The 21,961-nt window shown below is 38.4% G+C and overlaps 1 protein-coding gene across 15 annotated transcripts in view; it reads right to left on the reverse strand.

Annotated features, from left to right (window-relative positions):
* LOC131435913 (probable phospholipid-transporting ATPase IA) overlaps nt 1-21,961 on the reverse strand; it is a 195,220-nt gene that overhangs the window by 163,602 nt on the left and 9,657 nt on the right. For 12 of the 15 annotated variants that reach the window (XR_009230553.1, XR_009230551.1, XR_009230552.1 and 9 more), the window contains exon 1: nt 6,182-6,731. The exons of 1 other annotated variant lie outside the window; for it this stretch is intronic. The gene's annotated coding sequence lies outside the window, so the exon portion shown is untranslated. Of the gene's footprint in view, nt 1-6,181; nt 6,733-21,961 lie in introns of those variants that run through there. 2 more of the 15 variants (XM_058604186.1, XM_058604189.1) reach the window with 2 other exon arrangements.

The following is a 21,961-nucleotide window of genomic DNA, read 5'->3' on the forward strand; positions in this document are numbered from 1 at the left end:
GTATCTCTCGTCAGAAAACTCTCGAAAGTTGGCAAACTTCATGGAGCAATGGCGAACTGGGACGATGGCTGCATTCCATTATCCCTAGGGTATCGACGAAACCTTGATTCAGGGGGATGAACGTGAGTCGTGACTTCATTCGTGTGATGTCTCGGCTCATGTCAAACCATTACACATTCAACGCGCATCTCCGGCGTACTGGAATCGTGGAGAGCGGTCTCTGCGCTTGTGGTGACGGTTATCAGGACATCGAGCATGTCGTATGGACGTGTACGGAGTATCGTGACGCCAGGTCTTCATTAAAGGACTCGCTAAGGGCCCGAGGTAGACCACCTGAAGTTCCGGTCCGAGATGTGTTGGCTAGTCGGGATATCTCTTATATGCTTCTTATATACCAGTACTTCAAACACATTAATATCCAAGTGTAATCTGTTATACCTCGCTCAGAAAGTATAATCTCCACCTACAGGTTCGACACTAACATCCGCCCGATTCTCTCGATCACCGTCCCTGTCCACCATCTTCATTGGAACTAACAAGATCTTTTTTTGTCACTAACTTTTCGTTCCCCCTTCCCCCGTCTCTTCACCATCTCGATGGCAACTAATTAGATCTCTGTAGTTTTCAGACATTTTGTTTCCATACCCCCTATTTACCTCGGTTTCCACAATATTTACTTTTTTTATTTTTTCATCTCTTCGTAACATCACCATCACCGCCTACGGTCCTACGCTCCAGTCGATGACCAGCATGCGGGCCACCCGCCGGGCCTTCGTAGCCTGGGGGTGTTTCCCGCGGACCCACACGAACTGAAAGGAAGCGGCCATAGATAGCACCAACTGGAAGTCATGCAATATTCAATTCACCGACCACTGCCGAACGCCAGCTAAAAGCTTTTTCCAAAAATTCTACACGACATAATCTAATGATACTATTCTAGTTTAAAGTTAGTCGTTAATTAAGATTAGGAAATACCCTTGGCATCTTAGAGCTTAAGCAGTGTGCCTAAAAATATATATTATACTATTGAATAAAAAAAAAAGACTGTATATTTACAAACCGCTTCGTTTTGTAATGTAAATTTCCATTCAATTGCCTGCTCCAAATAGCGATTCGTTTGGTTGTTTCTAGCTATGCTGAAATTTGCATACACTCGCTTTCATAGGCACACAGTTCGGAAAAATTTTGTGATTTTACATCTTATAAGATGCACATAAATGTAGTGTCGTATTTCACACAAATTTTATTTTATTCAAGAACATGTAAAATTGTGTGATTTTAAAATTACATTGCTTCAACGAACGAAATAAAAAACAAACGATCGTTAGCTGCAGCACGACTGGAACCGAGAAACATTAGATCACAAGCACATCGGTTACTCGACTGAACTACAGAGCTCATATCTGGTCATTGAATAATTGATACATATAAATGCATAAAGCGACACTTGGTAGCCGAGTGCAAATTACATTCCAAGCGTGTAAAATTCTGTGCGAGATTAATATTGCGTCATTTGAAAAATTAAGTACACACTTCGAAAAAACCCTGTGAATTTACATCTTATTAGATGCACATAAATGGAGCGTCGCAGTTCACGTGAATGTACATGGAAGAACATTTAATATAGTGTCTAAAATTTCATGACGTGAATTTCATTGAAATAAAAAAATTAATACTAATAATGACCGCCGTGATTTGAACCGAGAATCATTGGATCGCAAGGTACGTCTGCTAATCGACTGAGCCACAGAAGCATGCATCTGTTTGGCTGGTAAAAGGGGCATTCATAAAGTCGCACCTGCTGGCAGAATGAAAGTTACAGTCGAAATCAGTAAAATTAAGCTAATCTAACATTACGTTATTACAAATTAAATTTTCGGTCATTTGTCAAATTAGGTCTTTATGAATTACATGGTATGAGGGATTAGGTCACCTGTAAAATTCATTTTTTTAGTGTAGTTGCACAGAAAAAATAATGAATTTTAAACGTGACTTAAACCTGCAAACGATATAATTCATAGCCACTTGATTTTTGAAATGACGCATTATTCCACTCGAATAGAATTTTACGTGCTCCGAATATAATATTCACTCGGTTACCAACTATCTTTGTATGGATTTATATGTATTATTTATTCAACAAACACATATGTGCTTCTGTGGTCGATGGATTAATCGATTTGCTTTGTGATCTAATGTTCCTAGGTTCAAGTCCCACTGTTGCTATCGATCTTTCGTTTTTTATATCATTCGAGTTCAAGCCATGTAGTATTCAAATCACACAGTTTTACATGTTCTTGAATATAAATTTGTGTGAAATACGACGCTCCAGTTATGTGCATCTTATAAGATGTAAAATCACAAGATTTTTTCGAACTGTGTGTGAATTGTATCGTTGGTAGAAAACTGTCACCTGTAAAATTCATAATTTTTTCTGTGCATACAAAGAATATTTTCCCTTTGTTTTTTTTTTAATTTCCCAGAAAAATGGAACCAGATCTTTTGAAATCATTTGAAAAAAGTCCACAGTTCGTGCTCGCAACACAGTCGAAAATCGTTTACGGTCGAAACAACAGAAACAAAGACAATACAGTGCAGTGAACAACAGAGTGTACGGAATGGTCAAATACGATTTCACAAAGCCTGAAACTTGGCCTACAAGACCAAATTCAATTTGTATAGATTTCAAGCGTTGCAAAGTTTGAATTCGCTCCGGTTAACAACGAGGTGCACAGCGTTGAGTGTGACAACATTAAATACAATATCGCTGTGCAATGTGGACAATGCCTTAGAAGTACGCGTGCATGACTTTCCCCCGCAGGCCAGCGATAAGTTCGTTCGGGAGAATATGTCGCAGTACGGTGAAATCCTTTCCATCGAAAGGGAGGCATCCGGAATGGCGTGCGAGTGGTACGTATGCAACTACGTGAGGCAATTCTATCTTACATCATTTGTGGTCAAGGTGGAACACATTCGTGTAAAACGTTGATTACTTATGAAAATCAGCTGGTTACATGTCAGTTTTGTGAACAACTTGCACACTACGGTAAACCTTGCACTGATACTGCGAAAAGGACATCTTCAACCAAAGACAAGGTCAACCGTTCAACAACGCAAACTAGTGAGCGCAGTACTCCTGTTTCACCATCAAACCAACCAGCAACTGCAATCAATGTACAACAAGGCGCATCTACAGCGTATAGCAACGAGCTCAAGACTGCGAACAACAAGGAAAATGAAGAGAAGACGGAAATCAACAACAAGACCACCGATGCAGCAATGGATGACGAGACGAGCCACGAGCAAAATGCCCCTCAATCCTCGCAGAAGGGGAATGGAAACCCTTTTCCTGCTAGAAAAAGAGTGACAACGAGATCCACTTCAAAAAATTCTTTATTTGAAAAATCCGCTAATTCGGCCACGTAAAGCTTGTACGCAAATAGGCCTGAATAAAAATATCTTTTAAATAAATAAAATTTGAAAAAAAGTTGCGATGGATTCAAATCAACAATAGCAATACTATCTAACATGACTTTGAAATTCTGGCCCTTCTCTTGTTTTACAAAAAAATGGGAGATGAAAATTGATTTTCAAAACGCCCTTCTCCTAGTCTAAATCCTCCTCTCCCCCTCTTGTTTGTCGACAAATAAGATAAGTTTCATAATAAACACCCCTTTTTAGAGGTCCTTGCTCTGAACTTCACCCTTACGATCACCAATGCAATGAATATCTAAGCTCGCGATAAAAAAATAATAAATAGAATTGCAAAAAGTACCTGTACCAAGTTTGGTTTGTGATAATGTACTGAGTTGTTATGGAACATTGCTGATATGTACAAATAATTTGACTTCCAGCTTCTTTATTAGAGACACTTACTATACTTTCACTATACCTACGACCTTTATATAGCCTGTCGATTTTCGCAAAATTCGAAACAGTTTGCCTCAAATTCCCCCTGTTAGCAAACACTAACTACGCATGGTCTTCAAAAAGTATCGATTCTCGTCAAATTGGATGAAACCCTCTAGAATAAGAATAAAATGTCTTGTGGTCAAAACGAATCTCGAACAGAAAATTGAACTTTTCACTTATATGCTTATAACTTTTCGAAAAAATGGTATTTTCGAAATTCCCTACGTGGTATACTGGTTTATAATATACACCGAAACCTCCATTTACGAACTAAACGGGGGTTCGTAAAAAGAGGTAGTTCGTAAAAAAAGTTTACGTTATTTGGGATTTGGTTCGTAAAAAAAGTTTACGTTATTTGGAATTTACTTTGTAAAAAAAGTTTTGTGTGATTATTGTGGAAACCGATGGCGGCTTCCGGTTTATTGAGATTGCCTAAAACCCCTAACAATATGGGTATCTTCGGAACGGAATTGATGAGTAGATGTCGGAAAACGATGTTTGAAGTGGTTTTGAATGCAAGATGGCGAATTCCGGTTGATTGATATTCCTTGAAAACCCTTACAATATGGATACTTTCGGAACGGAATTGATGAGTAGATGTCAGAAAACGATGTTTGAGGTAGTTCTGAAATTCAAGATGGCGACTTCCGTTTTGTTGATATTCCTTGAAAACCCATACAATATGGGTATTTTCGGAACGGGGTTAATGAGTAGATATCAGAAAACGATGTTTGAGGTGGTTCTGAAATCCAAGATGGCGACTTCCGGTTTCTTGATATTTCTTGAAAACCCTTACAATATGGGTATTTTCGGAACGGGATTGATGAGTAGATGTCAGAAAACAATGTTTGAGGTGATTCTTAAATCCAAGATGGCGACTTCCGATTTGTTGATATTTTTTGAAACCCCTTACAATATGAGTACTTTCGGAAAGAGATTTAAAAGTAGACGTCGGAAAATTATATTTGAGGTGGTTTTGAAATGCAAACCAGTGACTTCCGGTTTATTATTATCTTTTGAAAGTTTTTGACATTTTCCTTTAACTTGGTGTTCCTTTAAAACACTATACCGATCCGAAAATATCCATATTGTAAGGGTTTTCAAGGAATATCAACAAACCGGAAGTCGCCATCTTGAATTTCAAAACTACCTCAAACATCGTTTTCTGACATCTACTCATCAATTCCCTTCCGAAAATACCCATATTGTATGGGTTTTCAAGGAATATCAACAAACCGAAAGTCGCCATCTTGGATTTCAGAACCACTTCAAACATCATTTTCCGACATCTACTCATCAATTCCGTTCCGAAAATATTCATATTGCAAGGGTTTTCAAGGAATATCGATAAACCGGAAGTCGGCATCTTGGATTTCAGAACCACCTCAAACATCATTTTCCGACATCTACTCATCAATTCCGTTCCGAAAATACCCATATTGTAACAAAAAAAACTTTGGTTCTTGTTCCTGCTTTAAATGTGAAAACGCAGCAACTTGATCATGAAGAGGCTATTATGTAAAAGTAATCTGTTTTGTACGTTGAAGTACACTTGATAAAAGACTCAAAAAAAATTTCGATAGTTTTCACTATATTTCCGGAAAACGTTTCTGAAATGGTTCTATTTTTTTGACGCACATGGTGACCTTACCCTTTAATTGTTATTTGAAATCATAAAGCCGGAATTTTCTTTGCAAAGATTACAATCGTAGTAATACCCATCAATGTACCGTGCGTTACGCTTAAATTTCAGCAATGTGAGTCCAAATAGTTCATAATCCGAAAAATTTTAATCATGGTATATTATCATAACATGAAAATACACTATTTTCCACAAATAATGACTTCTGCATTCTGAACACTGATAGCACCCGAATTAAGGAGTGTCATTTATCTCAATTCTTAGCAATGCTACCATTGTATCGTAACAGCATCATAGTTTAATAGTAATTTACATGTTAAATAAAAGAACGGGTTCAATATATTTCACTGGAACGACCAGTCAGAGGTAATAAATTTCAACCCGTAACGACTTAATTGTAGAGCAGTTCGTTTTATTTCAGAAACGATGTCGAAATGCCAAACAGAAATATCATGCAAGTTTCATGATTGCGCTGTTCGTATAATATTTCCCTTGCTGAATATTACTGCTAGAGCTCCCGAAACCAATTCGGGGAAGCCCTCGCGCTTAGGGGACTTTATTAATTAACCACGCTCATGTACGCTGGTGACATTAGTAATAGGTCCGGACTGAATTTGTTCAACAAACCGTAATTATTCGAAAAACCTCGAGTGTGTTAGAAAGTTTGCCCGAAGCTCATAAACATCACTATATTAAGTAACCGAACTGGAAAATTGTTCACCGGAGCATCGTAAACTCGTTCTCACAGTCGCGCACTTAAAATCTTCTCAGCTGGATGGTGGATAGTTTCGTTTTGTCAGGACTTCACCAACGTTGCGAAGGACAGCACTAGTCGTTCCTGCACTGACCGAAACGGTTATGCTAACATCAGCGTAGACGTAAAAACCCGCACCGTAATCAGCTAACTCTCGATGGCGTCCGTCGGTCCAGCATGATATCATCACTCATCTCGAGATGCATTCAACAGCTGAATCCCATCGCCATGGGCACTTTGGCGTTTCTGCTACTCACGAGACCACTCGCAGTGCACCTGAAGTTGCAAATTAGGGGGGTCGGGAAAGATTTATCACCAAAAAGAGTAGGAATAACACGCGCGACCGCGATTTGTTTATCCGACTTGAAAGCACTACTAGACTACTCCCGACGCACCACTACTCCGGCGGACGACGAGAAAGGCACTGCTGGAAAGCCGAATCGAAAAGCCTACAACACCCAACGTCACCGAGCTGGGAGCAGCCTGCCTCCCACAGACACGGACACGAAGGGATGAAACAAGGACAAACCGAGCGGCCGCAAGGTCGGTGGATGGCGGATATCTCTATCCGCTTGGGCGCGTGAATTTTCACAACATCGTATCCGACAAACGGCGACTCCGATTGCTCGCCCGGGTGGGGAGACTTGAATTTTGATGCTAACGGCACGAGTGACGACGAACTAAAAACATCCGAAAACTATTTGCTGTGCAAAAGCATGGTCTGGTCGACCGAGAACGTTTGCTCAGTGCTAAGCCCTTCGAAAAGGATAATAACGATGATGATGATGATGACGATGATGATGATGACGAAAGGGGGCGTCAGTGAAACCGCTGGTATTCGTATAGCACATACTACCTTCGGCTAAGGATTATGCTTATGCTGCCGCCAGCAAGATATTCTGCAGAACTGACACAGCACACAGACAGTCTGCTGTTTTGATTCGACTATATCCTAGTTAGTTTCTTAAAAGCATAAAAACTCTTTGCCCCAAATCAGTGTCATTGGGGGTGTGAAGTGCTTAAAAGAGAGAGAGAGAGATAACTGTGGTTTTAGCATAGCATAGGGAAGTCTGTATCTATAGTGACCTATTTTAGAGTGCACTCTATCACTTTGATTATCCGATTAGAACAAAAAATGTTCCGAAAAGCATCTGTTAATGTACCTTATGAGCAATTCCAGAAATGCTTAGCAGCTCATCAGACTCGACCTTCTCCGATTTGGAAGAAACTTTGCACATGGCTTCAGTATGGCAAACCATAAGTTTTGAACCGATGGAGAGGTCAATCCGACTCACGACTGATTTTTGAAAAGGGCGTATGTATTTTTGCATTTCACTAAAATTGCCTTTTTCAAATCGTTGTACCTCGGAAACCGTTAATTGTACAAAAATGGCGTTCAGGAAGAAGTTGTCGGGAATCAATCGGGCACTCTAAAAAAATATACACTGAAAATATTTTTTGATTTTTTTTCTCAATAATTACAAAATAATCCGAAAAACTTAATTAAAAATAAAATCAGCTAAAACAATTCACAGATATATTCGAAATTTCAAGTTCTCGTTGAAAGATAATCATTTAAACAGTAGAATATTATTTTACAGATTAAAGGCAATAAATTTGTCCATGATATCATTTCTTCTAAAACTAGCTGTTCTTGAGATACTTGGATATTTAATTATAACACCACTTTTTAGATTTCCATGAATTGTTTATTTGCTTGCTATATCTACAATTATTACATGTACATGAATAATTCCTAATTATATTTAAGGTTTTAGGTTTTTTTAAAATGGTATGAGTACTATGTGCATCGTCATTCGAATACAGTCTTGTGACGATTGTGGTTTCTGAAATCGAAACGAAAGAATGGTATTTCTGTGCGCCTGAATCATTTTGGTATTCTTATAAACACTACTCCACTCGGTCACACCCCGTTCATATTCTTCTTGTGACACGTAACAAAAAGACATGGTCGTGAATGCATCTCGACGTCTCTGCTCTGCCCATTCATATAATTGTTTTGCAGTTGTGATTGGGTGTTCATGTAGTTTAGTCAAGCTTTCACGTCGTTCTATTCGCTTTAAATTACCCCCAAGTGCATCACATGGTCCTTTACCATAAGAAGTTGCATGAAAATGCCACTCAGCATCAATGTCATACATTGATTTAAATTTACAGAAATTTGCAAATTTTTTTCTGTATTTGTACTGCGAGGCAGCTCCGTCAGACATAAATATTGCCTTTTTAATTTGAATTTTGTCTTCCAAAAATGACATTAAGTGTGAAATAAACACTTGAACCGCGATGGTATCGTGTTTAAGCACTTCTGAACACACAATGAAACTTAAATTTTTAAGCTCTTCTGATTCTCTATAATAAATTTCAAACGGATGAATGTGGCTTTGAACAGCATCCTGAAGCACAAATGAAAAAAATTCTGAAAAATCACAAATAATTACAATTTCTCCTGTCTTTAAATTAGATTTGCTGCGAATTCTTCTACTGGTTTGACAAATTTCTCTAGATAACATCTGTCAGTAAAAACCCATTGTTCAAATCTGGTCTCAGTCAAATCACGTTCCTCGAAATTGTCTAATTGTCTCGCTTCTCTCCAGATCTTGTGTCGCTGAACCATTTTCGCATTCACGGAGGTAGCAGAATCTTTTTGATGAGTCATATAATAGCTTTTTTAAATAATAATTCCTTTCATCATACTTTTTTTCCATAAACCCTCCACTCTCCCCCACGCGAAAAGGCTCGTATTTGAGCCCCCTGGTAATGGGCACCATTTTCAGCCTTTGGCAACAACAACTACAAAACAAATATTGAATTACTACTATACTATATCCAAAATGGCTGAAAATATTAAATTTCTTGAAATAACATTAATAAATAGAGAGCTATACTAAATATGACAAAAACGAAAAGTGTGTTTCTAGTGGATTATTTGTCCTTTTAAAGGAGCACATATAACAGTTCGGCTGAAAAGTTCGTATCGTTTAATAGAAACACACATTTTTTTGCCAAAATTCGTTTTTATTATTCAACATAATTGCCATCAGAGGCGATACAGCGATTAAAGCGATCTTCCAACTTTTCGATACCATTTTTGTAGTACGATTTGTCCTTTGCCTCAAAATAGGCCTCAGTTTCAGCGATTACCTCTTCATTGCTTCTAAATTTTTTACCAGCGAGCATTCTCTTGAGGTCTGAGAACAGGAAAAAATCACTGGGGGCCAAATCTGGAGAATACGGTGGATGAAGAAGCAATTCGAAGCCCAATTCGTTCAATTTCAGCATGGTTTTTCGTTGTTGTTTTTGATCGATTGTGAGCTCACGCGACACCCATTTTGCACAAAGCTTTCTCGTATCCAAATATTCGTGAATAATATGTCCAACACGTTCCTTTGATATCTTTAGGGTGTCAGCTATCTCGATCAACTTCACTTTACGGTCATTGAAAATCATTTTGTGGATTTTTTTCACGTTTTCATCGGTAACAGCCTCTTTTGGACGTCCACTGCGTTCATCGTCTTCGATGCTCATATGACCAGTACGAAATTTTGCAAACCACTTACGAATTGTTGCTTCGCCCGGTGCAGAGTCTGAATAACACTCATCAAGCCATTTTTTGGTATCGGCGGCACTTTTTTTCATCAAAAAGTGGTGTTTCATCAACACACGAAATTCCTTTTTTCCATTTTTTCACAATAACAAAAGTAGCTTCACTCAAAATGCAATATCTCACAAACTAATAATCAGACAGCTGTCAAATTTATACACGTATCTTTTGAAGGTTGGTACTAACTGAAAATAGTATGGATTTAATTCTAGTGGCACCCTCTCATAGAAACGATACGAACTTTTCAGCCGATCTGTTATTTACAAGAAATAGTTACAATTTAGGTGATTCTAACGCGTTGAGTAAATAATTACATTTAGCTGTTTGTAGACGGTTTACATATAACACGTAAGATTAAAGACACAAAATACATAATTAGTAACTTAGATTAGTAATTGGCGTATACGAGTTCTTAAGTAGTTTTCGATGCTGTATTTGAAAGAGTGACGATGTGTGATGTTCTGTATTTCTCTGGGCAGTTTGTTATATATTGCTGGACCAATGAATGTAATTCGTTTCTGACCAAAATTTGAAAATAAACGTGATCGCGATAGATGATTAACTTGCCTTGTGTTGTGAATTCGAGGTGTTGTATTTATTGTTATATTGTGAACAGTCTCTGGATTATGTATTATGTTGTGGATTAAGATTAATGTATGTTGGTTGCAGATGCCTAGAATGGGTAAGATTTTATGAGGAAGATCTGTATAAAGCTGAACTGTAGGAAATAGAAAGGGTTGATCGAATATTATTCTGATACAACGCTTTTGCAATATTTGCAATTTCTTCAATTTTGACTTGCAGGCTCTACCCCAAACAACAATGAGGTATCTCAAGCAAGGATGAATATGAGCGAAATAGAACAGAATAAGTGTCTTCCGTGGTGGAAAATGACTTACGTTCTAAAATTCCACACAATAAGGAGTGTATCGATAAGTAGTTAGCAACATTCAAACAGTTATTATTTTGAAATGGCTTAATATTTTGCAGCGTGTTTTGCGGTGACATGTTTGTTTACATGTCAATAACAGCTGCGCAATCGATTGGTTTCGGTACGGTTTATCGTTTCAATGATGAGTCGAATTGATCCGGAAACGCGAAAGAAAATTCTGCACACTTGGTGCTCAGAAAGTGGTGTCACGTACAACGAAATTGCAAAACGGGTGAAAGTGCACCACACCAGTGTCAAAAATATTATCGAGAAGTTCGGTAAGACCCTTTTCCTGAAGGATTTGCCCCGATCCGGTAGGAAAACGGCTTCCAGCCAGCCCGGCCGGGACTTAAAAGTGGTTGAGTACATCAGGAAAAACCCATCGGCGTCGGCGCGGGATTTGGCCAAGAAGTTCAACACCAGCATCGGGATGATTCAACGGATCAAAGTTCGGAACTCCCTGAAAACGTACAAGAAACAGAAGGTGCCGAAAAAGTCCCTGGTACAGCAAGTTCAGGCCAAAACAAGAGCGCGAAAACTGTATAACCGGATTCTACAGAATAAAGACGGATGCATCCTGATCGACGACGAAACCAACGCCAAGGAAAACTCTTGAGTGCTGCCCGGACCGCAAAATTATACGAAATCGGTGTACCAGGACCTGGACGACGCTGACACCAAGGTGGCGATGGAAAAGTTTGGGCAGAAGGTGTTGGTCTGGTAAGCAATTTGTACCTGTGGTTTGCGGTCGTCGATTTTCTTCACGAAGGGCACAATTAACGCCAAGGTGTACGAGGAAGAATGTTTGAAGAAGAGAATGCTGATACTGTACAGAAAGCATAAGGCTCCTCCTCTCTTCTGGCCGGATTTGGCTTCAGCCCACTATGCCAACTCCGTTCTACAGTGGTTGTCGAAAAATAATGTACAATTCATGGAAAAGGACATCCACCCACCAAACTGCCCGGATCTTCGGCCAATTGAAAGGTGTTGGGCAATTGTCAGGCGGCACTTTCGGAAGGAAGGTACAATGTCCCAAAACATGCAGGAGTTAAAAAAAACTGGACAGCTGCCACCAGGAAAGTCACAAAAGTAACTGTGCAGAATTTAATGAAGATTATCATGTCCAAAGTGCGAGCGTTTCACAGAAACTAGGATTTTCTTCAATATAATCAGTGAAATGCATAAAAATGTATTTTTTCTACAATATATCGAAAAAAAGCCTTGGTATTACATTCCTGTAGTGGAATTTAGAGCAGCCGATTTAGAATGTACAGAACCATTGCATGGCTGGTGCTACGATTCTACTGACACTACGAATCCTTCCAGGTCGGGGCTCGAACATACGACAACTGGTTTGTAAGACCAGTGCCCTATGCATTGAACCGCCAACCCCGCCCAATATATCGAAAACTGATGTCAAAATATGTTTTTTTTTCGCTTTTTATTCAATAATCAATGTTGCTAACTACTTTGCGATACACTCCTTAATGAGACTTTCTTTTCGATTTCCTTTATATGATGTTCCCAGGACAACGTAGAATCCAGATGGATGCCCAAATATTTGAAAACTTCCACTCTTTCTATAACATTTTCTTCAATAATTAAGTTGGGAAGAGTGGGGACAACTTTCCTAGACGATCGGAACATGACATATTTAGTTTTTTGTAGGTTCAAAGAGAGTTGAAATATTTTTCAACAGCATGAATCATTCATGAAACATTATCATGGATTGTGCAAACACATATGTTATGTGAACCAGAACTTCCCAGCCACTTGCAGTGTTTTGGTCTTAATGCTGCAAATGTACTAAATCCAATATTTCGATCTGGAAATTCCTACTTATAACCCAAATAAATTTCGTTTTTGCTTGCGTTCACACTTACCATTCATTTTGACTGTGACGTAATCTCTTGATCCCGGCATTACTCTACTGACGTAATCGCTGTTGAAATATTGAAGCACCTCGTTTTCTATCGTTTCGTTCCTGCTGCGTCCCGTTTGTTTCTTGGCTTTTTTCTCGTCCGTTGATTCTCTTGCCTTCGACACAATGTATTTGTTCACCTTGAATTGGGAGGCTATTTTCTGCTTCGACCACGAGTTTGGCACTTTTTCATTCCTAGTGCAATCAGGCTTAGCAAACGGCTTTACTATTTACTTATTCTTTGCTATTAATTTATTCTTCACTATTTTTTTTTCTATCTACGCCATGTTGATTTCTTTTTACTTCGTGTTTTTTTTTCTACCCATGATATTTTCTATTTATTCCAAGTTGTTTTCGTTTTTATTCTGTGGTTTTTTAATTTTGCGTTTCTCATACAGAATGAGTATACTGTCACTGTAAAAATCAATTTTTGATCCAAGCTCGGATGACTAGGTGCCATATTGCATTCGAATCAGTTCATTGAGAACGCGTTACAAAAAATACCAAAAAATAAACGCTTGATATTATCGGAGATTGTTTAATTGATTTTCATGAATTTAGATTCAAACGAAATTCTCTCTAAAAGCTGTAGAATTTTATTCCGATTCGAATACCGGTTAGGAAGAGCCGATATCTAGAGCTTTTTTCTTCATGTTCCGGAAGTAATGGTAAAAAAACTCTGAACTGGAACTACCTACGATTACTTAATGCATGCGGCACTGGTTTTACAAGCCAGTTGTCGTACATTCGAATCCCAATCAGGTTTAATTTTTAGTAGGATCGTAGCCAAGAATCGGTTGAGAAATCTGTCGAAACAGAAAGATCAATTTTCATAAAAGGAGTGCAAAACTAAGACATTGCTTTTTTCTCAGAGTTTTTTGAATGTCAATGTCTACAAACTCAGATTGATATGGTCTGGTTTGCATCGTCATCGGCTGTTCCGTTTCACTATTTCCGGTTTCCGGAAGTACCGGAAATATTTATCAAAAACATGAAAACAGAGCTAACGTCGATTATTCAGAGTTGGTCAGATCGGTTTTCGCTAGAGATCTTCAGAAGCGGTTTTCGGTTACGGAGTTATAGCGTGATAAGTGTTTAGAATTTTCACTGTTATTTAAAGTGATAATCATTCTTCTGAATTTGACTATAAACAGTTTCAATTTTTAGGTTATGATAGTTGATGGGTGCACCGGTTCCTCCTTGCTCAAAAACTCCTAATTGGAATTTTTTTTATACAAACGATTATGAGAAAGGCGCATCATTACACCACTAGCTAGATCAAAACAAGTTTTTCTCTTACCTTTTTAATTGCCATTATTTAAACCATTTACTGCTCATTCAGGAACAGTATCGGTTATGCAAATAAAATGTCTGCAAACTGGTGTCTGTTTTTCAAATTTTCTCCAGTCCAATACAGGTTTTGATTCGCCAGAAAAGTAAGACAAATAAAAACACAAACGACAGAAAACCTTCACAGCAATGAATGATGGAACAGCTCTCAACAGGGATCGAAATGTGATAGTTAGAAAATTTTGGATGCCAAATTGTGTCGTCCTTACCGTGTGACACAACATAACTGTGACAACACTGGCACATCAGCAACAAGCGGTTAGCAAAATAGCTGGTTGTTTTTTTAGGACAAGCCACTATTGGAATTGGCGTCACAAGGATCGTTTTGCATACCTCGGGTACTTTGTTTGGTGAAATACGAAGTATGGTTGCGAGCGAGGACCATAAAACAAAACCAGAGTAGTTTCTTGAAAATGATACAAGAATTTGACTCGAAATCTATCTGAATTTCAGTTCAAGGGCATTGGAACTAGATTTCAAACTTTGTGTGGAAATTAGGTTCAGTTCGGTATCAAGCGATAGAAATTTATTTTACTAATTCCAAACTGTTTGAATTAGTTTGAAAACAAAACTTCACACTAATCTCTGTCGCCGCGAATATCAAGCCGGTTGACTGGAATTATGAACAGTCTTGCGTACTACCAGACCCTGTCAGCTTGGAGCGACATCAATCTTCAGTTCAGCAACGCCATCGTACGGCATCCCATTCAACATATCATGTCAATTGAATGGGTGTGCAGCCCTGCTATTTTGGCGCGCACGAATTTGACATTTCTCTCCCCTACTTCTATGTATGAGATTCGATGCGAACTCACCTGAGGGCGACATGCTCGCAAAAAAGGATGTTGCCAATGATTTGTTCGAGGAATGTGAGAGCTGGATATCTTGTTAATATGATGTCTTTGGTACTACCCTAACCGTGGTCGACTTCTGCCCGTCGCTTTGAAGTTTATTCTCGGTGGGTTGCTTTGTTGTTTTTTTTTGAGGGATTCGATGGGGAGGATGGGGTTGCAATTACTCGCAGTACATAACACGGCATCTTCTCTCGTTAAGAAAACGACGATAATAACGATGACACTCTGCCTGGTTTTATTTTTCACAATGATTTGCGATTTTATCTGCTGGATAAAACCAATGCGATACAAACAGGTGGGGCAGACCACATGGCTTTCTTGCGTTGGTAACCAAAAAATTGTAAATAGTTCGGTATGATGACATACATGAAAAATAAACATGCTTTGATTCAATGCCAACTAGTCCAAACGATGTGACGAAAGCAAGCACGTGGTTTTTACTGTAAATTGGCTTTTTGAAGTAAAGTTAATTACACTAACAAAAAACAGCTGTGTTTACCCCACCTGTTTCTACTACATTGGGATAAAACTGGGTCCCCATTATGTCAATACACGTGGCACGGCTTGAGCTGTAAACTGATGTGCAGTAACGACTTGTTAGAAATATTAACTAAATTAAATTAAATTAAATAGAAACTGGTAATTCTTTGCTTGGCAGGATTCTACGCAACATCGTCTTATAATTTGTGTACGATAGTATGAGCCTTGAATGCTAATGATATAAATCGGTGTTTCGTTCAAACTTTAAATATGCTTCAACATGAAAAATATTTCGTCTGGTAGACGTCGAATTGATAATTTACGACTTTGGAAATTTAATTTAATCATGCTATAGAAAATGTCATTGTCGAAAAGAAAAAAAAAATACAAGGTTGTATGCAAGACACGACCAAGCACAATTACGTTAAAAATGAAACAATTGAAGATTCCCATAATAAAAAAGGATGCACTGAACTAAACACTTATTCAAGTGACCGATTAGAACCCTAATCCAGTTTAGGCGCTTGAATTGTTTGCGAATGATAGAACTGACAAATGAAGTTTTGCATAAAAATTGATTTTTTAACCCTTCCCACATCTTTGCTTTTCTCATATAGAAAGTATTGTACATTGAATTCTTATTACTTACACTTTAGAGTGTACTCAGCAAACAAATCAGCGCTGCGCGCAACACTGTCTTCTAAGCTTTTTCTAATAAATGAGCTAATGCTCACTTTTGTACTTACACTTCGAACTGACTGGACGTACTTTAATAACTTGTAAAGAAACCCCTGCATACATATTAGTGGCGACGAGGGAAAGTAAAAGTAAAATTCTGGAACATTTCGGCAACGGTTGTATTTTCGGCGTGAGCTGTTTCAAGGTTGCAGATAGCAGCGGGAACAACGGAGTCGGTTGTTGGATGATTTCGAAGGCTGCTGATTATTCCGGCATTGACATCTAAGGTAAGCGTGGTGTTTTTTTCTATGTGGGAAAAGTTATTGTGTGGTGGTTTTGTTCGCGGATCCGCTTTGTTCGGAAATTGTTAGCGTTTTTCGTTAATTGCGATAAGCCATTTTGTTTTTTTACCACGCGGCGTCAGTTTTGAGAACAATTCAATATTTTTCATAGCAAGTTGTGGTGAAAAGTTGTGGTTTGTGAGTGACAGTTTATTCCGGTGAGTAACGGATATTTTTTTTAGTTCTTGACTTGAATATTAAGCTTATAATTGCTGATTCAGAGTTGTTGTGTTTATTGAAAATTTATAGATATTTGTTGTACGTTTGATTTTGATCTGAATTTTAGCAAATATGTCTTATTTTTTGCTACGTGGAATAAACGTTTAGCGGTCCATTTTCGTGTCAACAAAGTTAAAGATAATGAAAAAAAGGATTAGATGTTCATCTTGGGAGGAGATTTTTTGTTCAGTATAGCAGAAAAACTCTACCCCACAGAAGCAATGATGGATGAAGTGTCGTATGATGTATTAGTGCAAAAACTTAAGGAGAGACTTGATAAAACTGATTCAGTCTTGCTCCGAAGATATAATTTCGGCACAAAGGTGCAACAACCGGGAGAATCGGCAAGCGATTTTATATTTTCGTTAAAACTCCAAACGGAGCATTGCGAATTTGGGGAACAAAAGAATCGTCTTATTCTTGGCCGTATTTTGGTTGGGTTGTCTGGTGGCTCGCTTAAGCATCGTCTTTTTACGGAGGATAGCTCCAAGTTGACGCTTGAACAGGCGGAGAAAATTATCGCTATGTGGGAAATGGCGGCTACTCATTCAAAAGCTTTAACGAACAGCGATGTCGATTTTGTAGCTTCACTGGACACCAGGTACCCTTTGACAGCAAAATTTTCGCGGTTCGGTGAAAAGTCGGCTTGGTGTTCGGCCTGAAATACGACCGACGGAAGATAATCAGAGAGTACAGTTTCACTCACACCGTTTTAAAAATCGTGATTCGTCGGCTAGTTCAGCTCGTGGTCAATACAAAATGGACGACCAACAATGGCCGATTGATCAGCGTATCAGCGTTTATTGGATGTTAATATTGAAAATATTCCTGTACAGATGGAAGTTGACAGTGGTACTTCTGTTTCAGTAATTGGAAAAGATTTGTTTGTTTCTAAATTCAGCCTTCCTTTATTTGAATGCTCTAAACCAGGGGTTCCCAAACTATTTAGGGTCATGGACCCCTTTACTAAAATTAATTTAGGTCTCAGACCCCCATCAACAAGTTCCTTTGAAAATTCAATTTCTTGCTCTTTTAGTATTGATGTAAAATTATGTGGATGGTCAAATAAACAACTTTTTTAGTGTAAATATTTCAAATAACAACTTATATCAAACATAAGGGGGCCGATTTCTAGACCCCGTCGACCCCCGCAAAAAGGATATCGACCCCAAGGGGTCTATATCGACCACTTTGGGAACCGCTGCTCTAAACAACTGATAAATGGTTCCAGGTTGAAGATATCTGGGGAAGTTGAGGTTAAGGTTGAATATAAAGGAAGAAAAGCTAAACTGCGATTATTGGTCCTTGATTGTAGCTATCAGTTTATTCCATTATTAGGCCGACCATGGTTGAATGATTTCTTTCCCAACTGGAAAAATTATTTCCTGGACGATTGGATGCCAGTGAACAATATTACAAAGATACACAATGAAACATTGATTACTGATTTAAAATTTCCATTTTCTGATATACGTGTCAAGAACCTATCTAAACCGGTTAACAATTTTGGAACTGATTCGATTGGAAAAACTATCGTTCCAAAAATTGAATCAGCATATGACGTTCATTTTCTTTCGAAACAAAATGTTTTGAAGTATTTTGATAAGTTAAGGGTGATTTTCGATAAAGAGGACATTTATTCAGTATTTGCAACTAGATTTCAAGCTGAGGTGATTATTTCACAAAATAGTCAAACCGATATAATAAAATTGGCAAATAGAAGTAACACTGGTGACGCAAAAATGAAAAAACGCATAGTTTACTGGAATGGTTTAAGCACTACTATTAAAAGGTTTTTTGCTGCTTGTTATGTTTGCAAGTATGGCAAATATTACAAAACAACAAATTATTTCAAAATGAACACAAAATTTCTCTTAACGGGTGGAGGAAGAGATTATAAGCAAAGGAACCAGTATTCCTGAAGTTTTGATGGAACTGATTGAATTCTTTGCTCGGACGTTTTAGTATCTGACAATGGTCCTCCGTTCAACTCGCATTCCTTCAAAAGTTTTCTGGAAAGACAGGGTATAAAAGTATTAAACAGTCCTTCATATAATCCTGCTAGTAAAGGCCAGGCAGAGAGACTGATAAGAACGGTAAAATATGTTCTTAAAAAGTTCTTGCTGGAACCGGGAATGTTTGGCTTGAATTTGGAAGATCAGATAGATCTATTCCTAATAAATTATAGAAACCTTAATATGACGATGCAGGGCAGTTTTCCTTCTGAAAAAGTATTTTCTTATACTCCAAAAATGTTAATCGATTTGGTTAACCCTAAGAAACACTTTAAAAAAATGTTAGCGACTTATACTCTAAATGATGATGATACAAAATCTGATTATGACAATAAGGCGGATCTGCCTGATCTAATAGATACTCTGACACCAGGAGATAGTGTGTGGTATAAACACAATATGTCTCATATACGTGGAAAATGGATTGAGGCATCAGTTCTAAAACGTTTCTCTAAGAATTTATTGCAGATCATGGTTGGAAACGAGGCGACTGCTACGGTTCATCGAAGCCAAATAAGAATCGTTACGAATAAACAAGGTTCACCATATCAGCCAAGACCATCGATGCGAGTGGTCAAGACTGGTCGGCCAATCCTGACTGTCGAGGAACCTGTAGTGGCAACACAAGATGGAAGCGATGTCCGGCAAATACCAGATCGAAATGCCATTCAACCGTCGAATGATCCTGATACACAAATTTTTAGATCGAAAATTTCCACCAGATCCGGTAGCTCTAACTGGCCTACCTAGGCGTTCGAAAAGAGCTAGAAAACCTAGAATCGGAAATGAATTCGAATATTTTTGAGTTTTTTTTATTGTTTGTATCATTGTTCATTCTTTTTTTAAGAGCAAGAACTATTGTATATTGAATTCTCATTACTTACACTTTAGAGTGTATTCAGCAAACAAATCAGCGCTGCGCGCAACACTGCTGTCTTTTACGCTTTTTCTAATAAATGAGCTAATGCTCACTTTTGTACTTACACTTCGAACTGACTGGACGTTTTCACATTATTAATAAACCTTTTTTTAAGAAGTAGGTTTCTTTAAAAATGTTACGTTATTTGGGATTTCTTTGGTAGAAAGAGTTGCGTCAATCGAATATTTTGTGGAAACAGACTTTGTAATTTAAAGGTTTGAGTACATCGAGCCTCGAAACATGAGTTTTATAAAAAAAAGTAATGGGAATTAAATTAAGAATAAATAATCCTGATAATTAAATTAAGAATAAATAATCCTGATATTTGAGATTTTTCAATCAATTATACTTAAACACAAGACTAACGTTTTTACTCCGTTAAACTTGGCTCTATGCATCAGCGAAGAATTGTCCCCGTATTCGATAATATCTGACATGAAAAATTCATCTGCATACATTGCAATCAGGTTATAAAAAGACGAACATTGTACTTCTGCTGGCGAACATATCTGGTTGGCTCACAGGGCCAATTAAAAATATCGTTTTATGGCAAACTTTAATAACCAGCTTAGAGCTCGTCCCGGAATAGCTCGGTAGAAATTCGTTCGTCATAGTTTGTTCAATGTAGTTGCTCAAGCAATGAAAAAAAGAACTCCTGCAGGAATCATCATCGACCTTGGATGTTCACGTTCCAGCTGCCCACCAACAATGTCGTCCATTCGCTTCGGTGGAGTTCGCAGGAAACACAATTTCCCATAGAAGACCCGCACAGGAAATACATTAACCTGGGTAGATGATAGCACAAGGGTAAAAGCTATCAACGCGAACGAAAAAAAAAACGTCCTATCCTAGCTGGCAGCGAAAAGGTGTGCCGTGTTCTCGTTGTCGGTCGAACTGTTACGACTTTGGCTGTATTCCTGAATGGGAGTGCCAACGTCCAGCCAACCAAACCATAAGCAGTGGCAGCAGTAGTGAAAGGGCCATTATTCAATACCTAATCTGCTCGGTCCGCCACAAAACGGACCAATTCAATCGCACCGGGATTGATGTTTCGCCCAGTCGAAAAGATATGATGACAACCTCCATTGATTATGGCAAATTCGATGCTTTGGATTATTTTGACATGTTAGCAAATATTTAGCTATCACTTTGTGGAAAGGTGACTGGTTCAACGAAATTAATCACGAAATGAAGTCCACCTATGGGTCATTATTGTTCTATTTGTGGCGAGATTCGGCGTATTTTATGCTTTTCTATATCATAAAACCGGGCGCTCAACATTTGTATCATCACGGAAAGCCCCGGAATGGTTCAGTATCGAAGCATAATCCGGTGTTAGTTGACTAGCAGCCGTTGGTAGAATTAGGATATGGTTAACAGCTCTCAGCGGTCATAGGTTCTGTGATTCAACGGAAATTTTCCGGGAGGCACCTTTCGTATAATCAAACTTGCTCTTTTCCGTGTTGTCCACTAGTGTTATACTCTATAGTAACGAAAAATCGTTTCTAAGATTCTATATCAAGATTAGCGTTGCCTTGTTCTCTAGAAGCCACCACGTATTTTGTCTTGATAGAGTTTTTGGACAACGCACGGGAAACTATTCTCTTCAATGGTACGAAGACTTTACATACATCGAAAAAATGATTCTCTTCCATCTAGACAGCGCATGGTGTGATGGCTCATGCTTAAGCCCCCTTTTATACAATTTTCACGTAAAAGATACGATGAATATCAATACATCTTGCTCGCTAAGACATCTTTCCGACGACAGCGTTGTGTCCATTACAGGACCCAAAGCTACCGATCTCCAAGGACCATTACAAGACACCCTCAACAACTTGTTCACATGGGGGCTCTTTAAATGGGTATCGAGTTCTCTACGGAGAAAACTAAGCTGGTTGTATTTTCAAGGAAGCGAGAACTAGCACAATTACAGCTTCAACTAAGGGATGAAACCATAGCTCAAGTCTTCACATTTAAATATCTCGGGATCTGGTTCGACTCCAAAAGCACCTGGGGATGTCATATTAGGTATCTGAAACGAAAATATCAACAAAGAATCAATTTTCTCCGCACAATAACCGGAACTTGGTGGGGTGCCCATCTAGGAGACCTGATCAGGCTTTACCAAACAACGATATTGTCCGTGATAGAAAACGCATGATTTTGCTTCCTATCCACCGCGAAAACTCATTTCATCAAGCTGGAAATAATTCAGTATCGTTGTTTGCGTATTGCCTTGGGTTGCATGCAATCGACTCATAGGATGAGCCTCGAAATACTGGCGGGCGTTCATTCATTGAAAACCCGGTTCTGGGATCTT

The sequence above is a fragment of the Malaya genurostris genome, chromosome 3 (assembly GCF_030247185.1).
Source record: "Malaya genurostris strain Urasoe2022 chromosome 3, Malgen_1.1, whole genome shotgun sequence".
Taxonomy (NCBI): domain Eukaryota; kingdom Metazoa; phylum Arthropoda; class Insecta; order Diptera; family Culicidae; genus Malaya; species Malaya genurostris.